A 14,782-nucleotide genomic window follows, 5' to 3' on the forward strand; every position below is an offset into this window, starting at 1 on the left:
AGTGGGTGGGGGGGAGCTGGCTGCCAGTGGGCACTGAGCACCGTTTTTTCTCTCTGTTGGTTCTGCAGCCCCGTAGCTCCCATGGAGTCGCTGACTCAGCTCCTTTCACACTCTAGAGAGAGGAGCAGAACCAGGGCTATGGCTGATCTATGGGGCACCAGGTGAGTGGCAGAGGCTTCAGGTGCTGAGAGTTTGCCCAACCCCTCAACAACACAGTGTGAGGTGGTGTCCCAGGCATCTCGATGAAAGGAGCAGAACAGAATTTACTTGGAGTGGGGAGAGAATTGAGAGTGTCTCAGGGGGTTGTACAGAGGTATTGCCCGGGTGAGAGACTGGCTAAAACACAGGCCTCGCTGTGAGCAGGATTTGAACCTGCGCAGGGGAACCCTATTGGATTTCAAGTCCAACATCTTAACCACTCGGCCATCACAGCTGGGAGCACAAAACTGCCCCAATGCCAGAGAAACTGGTAAATAATCCCAATGCCCAGGCGTGAAGTCATCTGAACTACAGAATTCCCACCACAAACCTGGCTCCCAAAGCACAGGGGGGATTTGGGGTTTGTTCTGTTTGTTTAGCCAGGTGCCACAGGAGTCTTTGCTGCTTTTACAAATCCAGACTAACACGGCCCCTCTGATACTCCTAGTGACACTCTCCAATGGATCCCCATCCTCCACCCACCTTGAGCTAGGTAGGAGCGGATCATCATTATCCCTACTTGAGAGAGGGAGAAGCAAAGGCTCAGAAAGGAGAATTGACTTGTCTTAGGTCACACAGCCAGCCAGTGGCAGAGTTGGGAATAGGACCCAAGAGCCCTGATTTTGAAACTAACCATCAGATCGTGAATTTCAAACACTGAATGACCTGAATAAAGTGCTCTCAGATGAGCTCCAGACCAACAACAGTTCACAGTAATTATTCAGCAAGTATTTGAGGAGAACTGCAATGTTAGAGAGAATCATGAACTGCTCAGAGACCATTAATGCAGCAAAGCAGCAAAATTTGTCAACATATAAGAGGTTATGACTTATTTCCTTGGTCTTAAAAGAGAACAACAAGGACCTGAATCTCCTCCCTGTCAATAACCCCCTGCTCAGCCAATCAGGGTAGAGACTGAGAACGGGAGGCTGAGGGTTCTCACCAGAGAGCCCAAAGGATGGCCCAGGTCACTGGTGGGGATCACTGCCCGAGCACTATTTCAGCCCCACATTTTTGGGTGGACCTCCCACAGTGGGAGCTGCAGAGCACTCCCCCGCAACACACACATACACACACACACACACACCGCTCCTGCTGTTGGGAGGGGAACAGGTGAAAGAACAAAAGAAGCAAGAGACAAAGAGAAAGGAGGGATGGATGGATGGAGGAAAAGGTGAAACAGAAAGGACAAACCCTAATGTCCCCACTGATTCTATGGGACAAAATCCCAGGTGCGGAATAAAATTCTGCCTCCTTAAGTTTGTGTTTTCCATGCCTAGAATTCAACTGTCACCAGATGGATCAGACTGAACAGGTTTCAAACCTCAAGGAGGCTTCAACCTTCTAAACAGGGATGGCTGTTTTCTAGTAAAATCAGGAAAAGGGAAGGAGAAAACTCGAAAAAGCTTCCTCCTGGCACTCACGTCCATGAACCCGAATACTCTCAGTCCTCAAAGAGAGACCTAGAGAAGGAGACTTGCTGAAGCAAAGCCACAGGGGTCTCTGAGGTTTCCCTGGCCCCTCACCCCTGTCCTGCCTGACTGATGTCAGCATCTCTCTGTGAGGTCACCACCTCCCCACCACCTTTGACCAATAGTCTGAGGTCCTGCCAAAGGCCTTTGTGATGTCACTACCACACCCCTCCCTTGCTGTGCTAATGTCCTGCCCCTGGCCAGGCACTTTGGAGGTTTGAGCTACTCCCTGTGGATCACCCCACTCAAGGAGCGTTCGTTCTAGGAACCAAGCCGGCTAGACAGGAAAACACAAGACGCTGCTCCCAATGCTACACTCAGTTTTTCAGAAATTAGTCAACTTTATGGCCAGAAGAGACCATTAGAGCATCTAATCTGACCCCCTGCATATCACAGGCCTCCTGTATGACACAATATCTACTTTTGGGGCAAACACATTCCAGAAAGATAGCTAGTCTTCATGAAATGACATCAGGACATGGCGAATCCACCACTTTCCTTGGGAGATTGTTCCTGTGGTGAATCATCCTCGATGTTGAATATTTGTGCCTTAGTTGTAATATGAATTTGTCTCTTTTCACCTTCCAGCCATTGGGTCTTGTTATGCCTTTCTCTGCGAGATTAAAGAGCCCTTTAATACCCCATCTTTTCTCTCCATTAAGGCCCTTCAACACTTCAATGAAGTCACCTTTCAATTGTCTTTTGATAACCTAAACAGGTTGAGCTCGTTCAATAGCTCACTAGAAGGCATTTTTCTCCAGCCCTCAGAACACTTTGTGGCTCTTTGGTCATCAGATTCCTGAACTGCAACTGGATGTGGTTCTTGTTCTTCTGCACAACATAGCTCCTGGAGAAGAGGGATCTGCGAATGTACATTCGTATGATACCTTTGTTTAACTGATGAAAACATAAACTAGACACTTAGAGGATTGGAACTGATTTCAGCTGATGGACAGCTTTGCTAGGTTTTTGTGCATTTGGACAGCAAAATGTTGAGTGTTTACATTGATATCAAGCACTCCTGTATAGAGGAGCCCCTGAACATAATGGAGAATGGAAATGAAAATGTTTAACTTTTTAAAAAAAAAAGAAAGCAGGTTATAAGAGAACACGGGGGTTTGAACTGAGGACTACGTGAAAACTGCAGTTAAGCACTCTAACACTGAGCAATATCCCCAATGACAACAGGAGTATGGAATCGTGATGTCCAGGACTTTGAAGGACAAACCCTGATTCATTGAGCTCCTTTGCCATTCCCAGACCACAGGTGGTTTTCAAAATGGGGTTTGATTAAACTTCTTAAATGTGGTAAACACCACAGCTTGCACAACCACCGATATAGCTTCTCCCACTGACATAGCTGCCACCTCTTGGGAAGTGGATTAACTGCACCCACAGGAAAACTCTCTCCCCTCAGCACAGAGCAGTGGTTCTCAAACTGTGGGGCAAGACCCCAAAGTGGGTCATAACCCTGTTTTAATGGGGTCGCCAGGGCTGGCATTAGACTTGTTGGTGCCTGGGGCTGAAACCAAAAGTCTGAGCCCCACCACCCAGGGCTGAATCCCTCAAGCTCTGGTTTTGCCCTCCCCCAACTGGGGCAGGGCTCAGGATTTGTCTCCTCTGCCTGTGCTCAGTGTAGAGGGGCTTGGTGCGTCTTTCCAGGGCCATGTAGTAAGCTTTTTGGCAAAAAGGGGTTATAGTGAAAGGAAGTTTGAGAAACGCTGGCATAGAGCCTCTGAGTATGTCTAGACTTGGCTCCCTGTGGCAGATCAGACACTGGAAATACAGCCATGGAGACACCACACCCCAGCCTGGCCTAGCAGGCAAGAATCAAACCTCCACGGACAAGTGGCTGTTGTTTTTAACCCATCTCCCTAAGCCCCCAGCCACCACCACTTAACAAAGGGGCTTTTCTACACGATGGTTCTGGTCTCACTGAAGGGTCATTTCCAATTATTTGCTCAGACCAGCATTAGGGAAAATGGTGCCCTGGGCAAAGCTTGTACTTTGGCACTTCCCCATTGCCCCTGGACGATCCCCACTCCCCCTTTACCGCTAGCTCCTGCACTCCCAACCCTTGCGCCTCCTTCACCCCTAACTCCTGCCCCCTCCTGTGCCCCCTTTGCCCTTAACTCCCTGAGCCACCAGCCATTGCCCCTCTCCTGCAGCCCCTTCACACGGTTCCAGTGCTGGGGGCCCCGCACTTGTTCTCCCTTTCCCTGGGCTTTGGCATCACTAGCCCCTGCTTAGCGAGTAGGGTTCAGTGGTCCCTAAATAGTGGGGCATGACTCCTAGGGGGACACAGAGGAACATTCATGGAGTCAATGAAATCAGGCTGGGCCGGTGTCTGTGCTAAACTCGGCATCAATCAGGTGATTCTGGGAAGTTCGGGGTCCCCAGGCTCCCAAAGGAGGGTGAAGCAGGTCACCCCTGGAGCAGGTTAAAGCTGCAGGGTGACAGTGGGGTTGCTGCCCCTGGGAGCAGCTGCTGTAGCACCGCCTGTGCAGGACAGGGAGAGCCGGTTATACCCCCCCAGCCTGTATCGGGGGATGGGAGCACTCACACCCTGGGGACCCACCCACCAGAGATCTACGGGGGGGAGAGTGGCACCCACACACCCAGGATCTTGTAGGGGGGGACAAGGGCATCCACACTCCGGGATCCTCTGCAGAGGGACGGACACCCACACATCCAGGATTCTGTATGGGGGGCAGAGGTTCCTCGGCTCCTGGGCGGGGGAAGGGGGCACCAAAACATCCGGGATCTTACCTGGGACGACAGCGGCGCCTGCAGTTCGACATGAGATGGGGGCGGGGGGAGAAGTAGCATTTCCCAGTTCCAGGCTGTCCCCGTCTGGCCAAGGCGCAGAGCTCACAAGCAGAGTTTAAAGCTCCAGCTGCCAGGCCACAAAAGAAGCCGGGCCCCATGGCTGGTGCCTGTGATCCCAACTCCTGGGGAAGCTGAGACCAGTGGATCACTTGAGCTCAGGAGTTCTGGGCTGCAGGAGGCTGTGCCGATCAGGTGTCCCCACTAAGTTCAGCATCAATATGGTGATTCTGGGGAAGTTTGGGGTCCCCAGGTTGCCTAAGGAGGGGTGAACCGGCCCAGATCGGAAACAGAGCAGGTCAAAACTCCTGTGCTGATCAGTAGTGGGATTGCACCTGTGAATAGCCCCTGCAGCATAGCCTGAGTGAGACGTGGTCTCTTTTTAGACCTCCCTCCCCCCCAGCAGAGCCGGGATGGGAGCACCCACATGCTGGGGATTCTGACTTGGGGGGAGGGATGCCCCCCTGCAACACGGATCTTGAAAAGAGGAACAGTGACACCCACACACCACAGAGCCTGGATGGGGGCAGGGAAACCACACACGGGAGCTAGTTCATGGGGTGGGGGACACACCCATATGCTCCGTTGCACCATTCTTAATGAGAAGAATGGGGGCATCCACACAACACAGATCCTTAACGGGCGGGGGGACACCCACACACCCCACTATTAACCAGGTGGGACAGGGGAACCAGACACCCCCGGTAGTGTGGAGAACACCCACAGCCACCGGATCCCTCATGAGTAAGACAGAGGGGATTGTAATGGGGCCCAGCGCACCCACGCACCAGGGATTGTTAAGGGTTGAAGGACCAGGGACACCCACACACACTGAGATCACGTCCTTGGAGGAACGCAAAACCTCCACAGAAGGACCTGGTCTGTTCCATGATGACAGCCCAGCCTGGGTGAGTCAAAGTCTCTTTTTATACAGCCACGCCCCAGAGATCCTGACTAGCGGGAGAGAGACACCCACCCACCAGAGATCCTTAATGGTCTGGGTGCACCCACACACCAGGGATTCTTATGGGTGGGAGGAATGGAGACAGCCAGACACACTGAGATCACTTCCTCCCAGGAGCCTGGGCCAGACAGGGAGACACAGTCCCCCTTTACATATCTGCCATACAACCTTCCTCCCACTCCCTCCACACAATGTTCTTATCTGGAGGTGAAGCCAGGGAAACCACATGGAGGACTCTTATCTGGGGAACTGGGGGGACCCACTTACCACCAGACATTCTTAAGGGCAGGAGGAACAGGGACTCCCACCTCTGCAGCATGGGTGTGGGTCGCCTGCTGGGATCATCGGGGCATATTTCACCTCGTCAGTTCCCTGCCATTGCCTTGGGGGCCCCTTGTTCGCTGCCTCTGGTACCCAGTTTAGCCTCCTTCCTGAGGGCTGAAACGCTTTGATCTATCTAAGGTCTGTGGGATCAATATGTGTCATGGTGTAATTCTGTGTTATTCGGGGGTCAGACTAGCTGAGCTAATGGCCCCTTCTGCCCTTAAACGCCATGAAAACATTTCCCTGGTTTCTCCTTGCGCCTGACAGACACCACGGTGAGGGGCCCAATAGAAGCTCCTGGACACAGCGCTCTGGCTCTTACTTTACTTGGGGACGTCAGCGCTGTCCTAGCAAAGCTGCTGCTAAAGCGCTGGATTTGGGGAACGGTTCGGCTCCGATTCAGAGATCTGCCTGCGGGGTGTGAACCTGCCACGAGGAGTGAGAAATGCAACCAGCACCGGGAGGCGTTGGCTGAGCTCCAGGCTGCCCCCGTGTGGCCAAAGCTTAGAACTGAGCAGCGGAGTTTAACGCTGGCGCTGGGAGCGACCTGAACACGCGGGGCACGAAGGCTCCTGCGTGTAACACTTGTTGGGTGGGCAGCTGAGTGTAGCTGATTGCCGGAGTTCAGGGCTGCACACTGGGGTGCTGAGCAGGTGTCTGTGTTCAGGTTGGCCTCGCTATGATGGTTTCTGGGAAGTTTGGGGACACCAGTCTCCCTAAAGAGAGGGGAGCCAGCCCAGGAAAGGAGGCCGGCAAAACTCTGGTACCGATTGGCAGTGGGACTGCCCCTGTGAAGAGCCGCTGTAGCCCCACCAGGGAGAGCCGGTCTCTCTTTATGCAGCCCCCCCCCATTCCTCAGGACAAGGGTTGTGCTCAAAGATCTGTACCCCGTGTTTTCACCTCCGTGTGAAGCGCACAGTGCAAATAACCCTCAGCACATCAGCTCAGCTCCAGGCTCCACTTCCACCCGCTCAGGCTCAGCCTGCACAGAGCTCCCAGGTTGAGCCTGAAGTTGGAAGCGGGAGACCCTATTACTAGCCGAGCCCCGTGGCTGGTGCCTGTGATCCCAGCTCCTGGGGAGGCTGAGGCCGGCAGATCGCTTGAGCTCAGGAATGCAGGGCTGCAGGGGGCTGTGCCGTTCGGCATCAATATGGTGATCCCGGGGAAGCTTGGGGTCCCCAGGTTGCCTAAGGAGGGGTGAACCGGCCCTGGTCGGAAACGGAGCAGGTCAAAACTCCCGTGCTGATCAGCAGTGGGATCGCGCCTGTGAATAGCCCCTGCAGCGTAGCCTGGGCGAGACAGTGAGACACAGTCTCTTTTTATACAGACACCCCCCGCAGAGCCTGCAGGGGGAGATGGGAGCACCCACATGCTGGGGATTCTGACTTGGGGGGAGGGAAGCCCCCGTGCACCAGAGATGCTGTCAGGGAGAACAGGGGCAGCCACCAGAGATCTTCTGGTGGGGAGAGCGGCACCCACACACAGGGCCGTCCTTCGGATTTATGGTGCCCTAGGTGAGATTATTAAACTGGTGCCCCTGTGCCTGATCTGCTCTTAGCAACACAAATATAAGCATACAGTATTGGAAAACTTGCCACATTCACGTTATTAAAACCCGTTTTACTTAATTAAGCACACTGTAATGCTGATGCACTAGCACTAAAGAAGTAGCACTATAGAAAAAATTCTGATTTGACAGAATGATGCAAATAATATAATTTTTTTAATTTGTCAAAATTTTATTGGAAATTTATATGAAGAGGTATTGAAACAAAGTTTTGTTTTTAAATAAAAGCAATCTTTCTGGCTTTTTTGGCTGCAAAATCAGTTTAATAAGCTGGGTCAAACAGTGGGAAAATATAACCCTAGTTTTACTGCTAGGTAAACCACAAAGTGACCAAAAAGAAGTCAGCACAGAATCATCTCATCTAGATTAAGGTAGCACAGAAATGTTACAGAAGTCCTATTGTGCCTTATTTTGTTTGGAAAGACATTAGCAATAGCAGCACATTCACATGATAAAATACATGATAAATCACTGCCTCTAAAGTTCCATCAAAAACTGACATTTTCACAGCTCTAGCATGATCTGCTGTACAGATTCTTCACAAGGAAGTGTCCCTGGCCTTTTTAACTCATATTAACTATGAATTTACTTTATGAAAGTTGGAGAAAACATTGTGAAAACGTAAAACATTGGCTGCCCAACTTCTGGGCTAGCAAAAGCTATACTGACTCACAGGAAAAAAAAAAGCAGGAGAATCTTAGTACAACATATGGTCAGTCTATACCGGGGTCGGCAACCTTTCAGAAGTGGTGTGCCAAGTTCACTGTAATTTAAGGTTTCTCGTGCCAGTAATACATTTTAACGTTTGTAGAAGGTCTCTCTCTCTGTCTATATTATATAAATAAACTATTATTATTATCTGAGGTCCCGGCCACTGGTCCTGCTCAGGCCACTGCCAGCTGAGTAAATGAAACCCCAGACCAGCAGCGGGCTGAGTGGGGCTGGTGGCTGGAACCCTAGACAAGGATCCCAGGCCCTGCTCAGCCCGCTGCTGGTCTGGGGTTCTGACCACCAACTCCTGCCAGCCAGGATCCCGACCGCCAACCCCCGCTCAGCCTGCTACCAGCCTGGGATTCTGCTCACCCAGGCTGGCAGGAGGCAGAGTGGGGCCGGCGGCTGGGCTCCTGACTGGCAAGGGGCCAGCAGCAGGAACCCCGGCGTAGCAGTAGGCTGAGTACTGCCGGCACCCCAGACTGGCAGCAGACTGAGCCACTCAACCCTCCACCAGCCCTGCTCAGCCTGCCACCAGCCCACTCAGCCCGCTGCCGGCTGAGTGAATGGAACCCCAGGCTGACAGCAGGTTGAGTGGTTCAGCCGACCTGCTCAGCCGGCTGCCAGCCTGGGGTTCCTTGGGGGTCCCCAGGCCACCAGCAGGTGCTGAGTGGGGCCAACGGCCGGTATCCCAGCTGGCAATAGGGCAGCAGCCGGAACCCCAGAGCAGTGATGGGCTGAGCCGCTCAGCCTGCCGCTGTGTGCCATCAAAAATCATCTCACCTGCCACCTTTGGCGCGTGTGCCATAGGTTGCCGCCCCCTGCTTTATACACTAGTAAGGAGATGAGCATATTACAGTTGTTGGAGGGCTCTTATCAGGAGTTACAGGCTATGGGAAAGTCAGTCGACATTTTTTGTTTCTCTGATGAAAACTGGCCCACTCCCTGCCTCAAACCAAACCTGTCACTAATAATTGTCAACAACTTAATTTTCTGTTTTTGGCTAAGATATTGATTTTTTTTACAAAAATTTTTTAAATTGGATTCAGGATTGTTAGCAAGAATTTTTGGCATACAAAGTTGTTAAATGACAATCTAAATGGCAACACAGCACTGCTTTCATGCTTGGCTCACCCCCCAGCCTGCTGGTCCAACAGCTGCAGTAGACCCCAAAATCCACCTCTTAGGGTGCAGAGTGGCAACAGCAGCAGCAAACCCTCAGGTCCAATCACACGCCAATGGGCACCATCACCAGCCTTACGGACCATGGTGAAGTTAGCACAGCATCTGATCTCAGGGACGGGGCACCCATGGAGCCACAGCAGCTCATCCTGCCCTGTGCAGCTCCCCCCGGATGAGATGGATCGCTGGCAGCTGCAAGCCCGGGGGAGAGGCGCTCCCCAGCTAGGGTGACCAGATCCAGATGTCCTGATTTTATAGAGCCAGTCCTGATATTTGGGGCTTTGTCTTATATAGGCACCAATTATCCCCACCTAGGGTGACCAGACAGCAAATGTGAAAAATTGGGATGGGGGTGGAGGGTAATAGGAGCCTATATAAGAAAAAGACCCCAAAATTGGGCCTGGCCCTATAAAATAGGGATATCTGCTCACCCTACCCCAACCCCCTGTCCTGATTTTTCACACATCTGGCTAACCCCAGCCCAGCCCTGTGTGACATTCCAATCCTGGCTCACTGCCCAGGAAGTGAGTTACTTTCACTTTCATTCCTCAGCAGGCAGGCAGCCAGCCAGCCTCCTCCCCCCACCTACCGCCCAGCACCTCACCCAACCCAGCCCTGAGGGGAGGGAGGAGAGAGAGCGGGATGCTCCTGGGGAGGAGGGAGAAAGGAGGGGGTGCTCCATGGGGCAGGGCGGGAGAAGAATGGATGTTATGGGGGACAACAAAGGATACTGGTTCCAGAGCCACAGGGCCTGCCTCACCTCACCTCAGCGGGGGGGGGGGGGGGGGGGCAAAAGAGTCACACTCACAGGTGAGCTCCTTCCCCAACCACTCCTCCCTCCCCTTCCCAGAGACCCCAGCAGACAATCCCCTCCCTCAGACTGTGCTGCATTCGGCTCTCTCTAGGACCCAGCAGCCCGGCTCTTACATGCTCCACTGCTTCCCATCTGTCCAGTGGTCCCTAAATAGTGGGGCATGACTCCTAGGGGGACACAGAGGAACATTCATGGAGTCAATGAAATCAGTTGAGCTTCTTCAGTCTCTCGCTGCAGATATTTCCCTTGTTTTTAAAGGCAAAAATCCTGATCTTTCCAATGGGAGTTGCTGCTTCAATGTTCAGTTTGGGGAGGGATTTGGCTGCACTCAGAGATCTGCCAGCGGGTTACAATCTGCGATCCGAAGGGTCAAACGCAAACAGCATTTAGATGGGACCGTTAGTGCCGCCCCCGTGTGGCCAAAGATTAGAACTGACCAGCGGAGTTTACAGCTGGAGCCTGGGACACTCCTGAACAAACAGCAGAGCAGTGCCCCCAGAGCTAGTGGTGCCCTAGGCGGCTGCCTATGGCTAAGGACAGCCCGGGAGACGTGAGAGAGAGATCAGGCTAGAGCAGAAAGTGGTGGGGGGGGGGTGGAGAGTTTGAAATGCAAAGAGAAGAAAAATCTTCCTCCTGTTCCCTCTCATCAGAGCATCTAAAAACCAGGTGAGAGATACCTCTCCCCCTCTGCAACATCAACTCTGGTGGGCTTGGGCTGAGGAAGGAACTTCTCTCCCCAGCAGCTCCAGCACACCTGGGCTGGATCATGGACACCTCCCCCCACAGATCTGCTGTGCCTGGCCTGGGACAGGGGAGGGGCTCCTCTCCTCTCCATTGGGGACATGGCGGGATGAGAGATGTGACAGGGCTTTATGGGAAATCATTATTTGCCTGATTCATGTGCCAGTCCTAGTCCCTGCTGACCCAAGAAACTGTTTATCCTGCATGCTGATGCCAGTTTGGAGGGTCTAGGAGCAGTCTCCTACCAGGAAGTGGAAGGCAAATGTAAATCTGTGGCCTTTGCCAGCTGAGGACTGTCCGATAGCGAAACTCGCTATCCCATCCACCAGCTGCAATTCTTGGCCTTGAAATGGGCCATCACTGAGAAATTTTGAGACTACTTGTCTGGTGCTCAGTTTCAGGTATGGACAGAGAACAATCCACTGACTTATGTGTTACCAAGGACTAAGCTGGATGCTACAGGGCAGAGATGGGTGTCTACTTTTGCTAGCCATAACTTCAGCATTCAATATCAGTGAGCTGGTATAACAGGGAGTGTGATTTATCAGGACCACCAATTCTTGGCTGGGGGGGAGGATGTAAGCAGGGTCAGAATGAACTCTACCCTGCTATCTGTTGGTGATGTGTTGTAAAGGCCTTTTGTTGCTGATGTGCATGGTCACACCCATCCCGCATTGCATGATGGGGGTGCTTGTCCAAATGGTGATTTTTGGCTGCTGTGGGATCCCCAAACACTTTCTTATTAGGGCAAGAGTAATAAAGTGTAGTAATCTTGGTGATATGAATCAAGGACAGTAGAACGGTACTTAGCAGTTCTTGATTTCGGGACTCACCCGAACCTACATAAAAATCGTTAGACAAGGGACATGGGTTCCAAACAATAGCAAATTAAGAGAGATTGAAAATCAATATTTGTGTTTAGGGCATCCTGGGATTTTTTTTTGAAATCTCTAAATGCACATTTTATGGATTTCTACTCTCTTTAGTTTAAAAATAAAATTAATTATTATCCCACTACAAACAATCTGTTATAACATAAACCTAAAATCTTGGATAAATAAATAGAAACTTTAGTTACACTTAAACAGATGGCTTCTGCTGATACTTAAAACAAGAAGTTGGGAAGAATATACTGCTGAAGGAGAACATGACAGAAAAGTTTTGCTGGAAGAGTGAGCAGAGCAAGATTGTTAGTCACAGGTCAGTGGGTGGGTTTATGCAAATTCTGGACTCTGGGAACACAGGGGGGGGCACATGACTCTTACAGCACATGAACCATCTATGCAACTAACATTTGCTACCTCTCAGGACCAAAATACACCGTGAAAGAGATCTAACAGCATAAGCTTAGGGTGAGCAACAGCACCACTAACAACAATTTGAAGAGATTCAAAACCGCCTCTGTTTTTCCACACCAAGGGCAGCAGAAAGGACATCGGCAGCACCTGCAAGAGACCAACAAACATCCATTTCTACCTCCCACCACAGTCTGCTGTTAGGAACCCATAGCCCTTAATGGTGAGTACTTTTCAGCCGAGGGTGACGCTCTCAGGCCTCAAATGCCAGGTACACTTACTCTGTCCTTGATCCAAAATCAACAGGAAAATACACTGGATTACTCCTGCCCCAATAACAAAGAGACTGGGGATCCCGCAGCAGCTGAAATGACCATTTGGACAAGCTCTCCCATCATGCAATCCGGGGTGGGTGGAACCATGCAAATGACATCAGCCCCCAAAGGCCTTGACAACAGATCACCAATAGATGGCAGGGTAGACTTCATACTGACCCTGCTTCAGCTAGATTGTGGCAAAGATTCCAAAACACCGAATGTTAAATTCACCAAACGCGGGTCAATCCATCCTCATCGTCGTAACCGCTCGTTATACTCCACACCCGAACGTAGCCCTCATATGGACAACATACCCTCCTAACTCAGTGTCTGTACGTTAACCTTTTACCCCCAGTCAGGGCTATTGCAGATTATGTATTCCTTACGCCACCCCATTTTAAACCGAACTTCGCACCCCTTGGGTAAGCTGTACGTTGTTCCCTGAGCACCAGAAACTTCTACGCCGAAACTCTGTACCGTACACTTTTTTTTTTCTTTCAACATCATCTTAATAAAATGTTGACTTTTGTTCGAGATCCCGGCTCCTGTTCCTTTGCAAGGCGTGTGCGTTTGCTCCGGGTTTTAGTCTGCTAATACGGAGGGGGGCGATTGAGCCAGAGGTGCTTGCCTACTGCAGACACGGATCCAAGGCTGAACCTCGTCCCCCACAACCTTGAAAGCTTAACTGAAAACAGTTTAAGAAGTGCTCCCGTCTCCGGCACTCAACTACCCAGCTCCCAATGGGGTCCAAACCCCAAATAGATACTTTTTACCCTGTAGAAGCTGTACAATCCTGTGACCAGGGCAGCTGCCTAGCAGCCTGCGCATCTGCCTGCCAGCGTGAGAGCGTGTAAGGCACTAATCCGGATAGTGGCGGCTAGGTGGCTAGGGGAAGGGTATGAAGAGCCAGTAGAGTGGCGCAGCGGGAGCGTGCTGGGCCCATAACCCAGAGGTCGATGGATCAAAACCATCCTTTGCTACGCGTGCACTTGTTTCTTTTCCCTCTGGGCCTTCAAGCGAGCCGGTGACCAGCAGAGCACCAAGAGCCTAGGCCATGAGTCAAGAGGTGGCTGAGGCGAAGCGGTGGCCTGCCAGGGAGCTCCCTGTGGCACCTCTGGCTGCCTGGGCTGAAGGCAAGAGGCAGGCCTGGGCGTGGCGAGGGCCTCCTGTCCTGGAATGAGGCTGCAGTGCTTCCTGGTCCCCTTTTCCCACCCACACCGGCAGGTGGCTGCTGCGGGAGAGCACGAGGGAGGCTCTGGGGGCACTAGGCAGCGCTGTGTGTGTGGCTGTCAGGGGAAAGAGCCGAGGCTCCCGACTCGACCTGCCATTGACTCGCGTGGCTCTGCGCGCCGTCAGCCGGGGCGGGCCAGGCTGCAGACGTGACTCAGGCTTGGGCCGCATGGCTGCGCTTTCCTGACGAGGCATGAGGCAGGCCAAGAGCTTTGCACAGCGTACAGGGAAGTGGGCGGGAGGCGTCTTTGATCCGGCGTGTCTCCTCCGCTTCTCCCTTGCTGCTTGGGCGGAGGCGGAAACGGAGCGAAATGTTCCCGGCTGAAAGTTTTTGTGCTCAGCCTTGAGGATTAAGCCTGAGCCTCTGGCACGGCTGCTGGCAGATGGGTTTCTGAATGGCATCCAGCCCGCTCTTTGGACCACCAGCTGACAGCACTGAGGCCAAGAGGCAGCAAAATGGGACCTTTGAGGCTCCCCCACAGGGAAGCAAGGAAGTAGCACGGGCTTAGCGTCGTCCCTGGGTGGGCTCGAACCACCATTCTTTCAGTTAACAGCCGAATGCGCTGACCCATTGCGCCACAGAGACATGGAGGGGCAAGGCTGTATTGCGCACTAAAGCCGGGAATCAGCTCAGGGTACGGTATAGCACATGCATGCAGTGGTTAGCCAAGCAACAGCAAGGAACTGGACTGCTATGGAGCAAAAGTTCTGTGGGAAGGAACCGAAAAGAGCACCGGGGCTGTGGTACAGCGCTCGCGTACACTGTTTTTGGCCTGTTTTGCTGGAAGAGTTAGCAGAGCGAGATTGTTAGTCACAGGTCAGTGGGTGGGTTTATGCAAATACTGGACCCTTGGACCGGAGCGGGGGGGGGGGGCACACGATTTCTGTGGCACACGCAGCACCTCTGCAACTAACCTTTGCTACCTCACTCCCTAACAACACACCTTTTACCACTCAGGACCAAAATACACCCTGAAAGAGATCTAACGGCATAAGCTTAGGGTGAGCAACTGCAGCACTAAGAACAATTTTAAGAGATTCAAAACCGCCTCTGTCTTTCCACACCAGGGACAGCAGAAAAGACATCAGCAGCACCTGCAAGAGACCAACAAACATCCATTTCTACCTCCTACCACGTGCT

General features: G+C 52.2%; 2 non-coding genes across 2 annotated transcripts; both read right to left on the minus strand.

Moving 5' to 3' along the window:
- Positions 1-351: 351 nt before the first annotated feature.
- Positions 352-433, minus strand: TRNAS-UGA. Its single transcript has one exon. It is a non-coding gene; the product is annotated as a tRNA-Ser (tRNA).
- Positions 434-14,153: 13,720 nt separating this feature from the next.
- On the minus strand, positions 14,154-14,227 carry TRNAN-GUU. The gene has a single exon. It is a non-coding gene; the product is annotated as a tRNA-Asn (tRNA).
- Positions 14,228-14,782: the final 555 nt, after the last annotated feature.

Source organism: Mauremys mutica, unplaced genomic scaffold (genome assembly GCF_020497125.1).
Source record: "Mauremys mutica isolate MM-2020 ecotype Southern unplaced genomic scaffold, ASM2049712v1 Super-Scaffold_100101, whole genome shotgun sequence".
Lineage (NCBI taxonomy): Eukaryota > Metazoa > Chordata > Testudines > Geoemydidae > Mauremys > Mauremys mutica.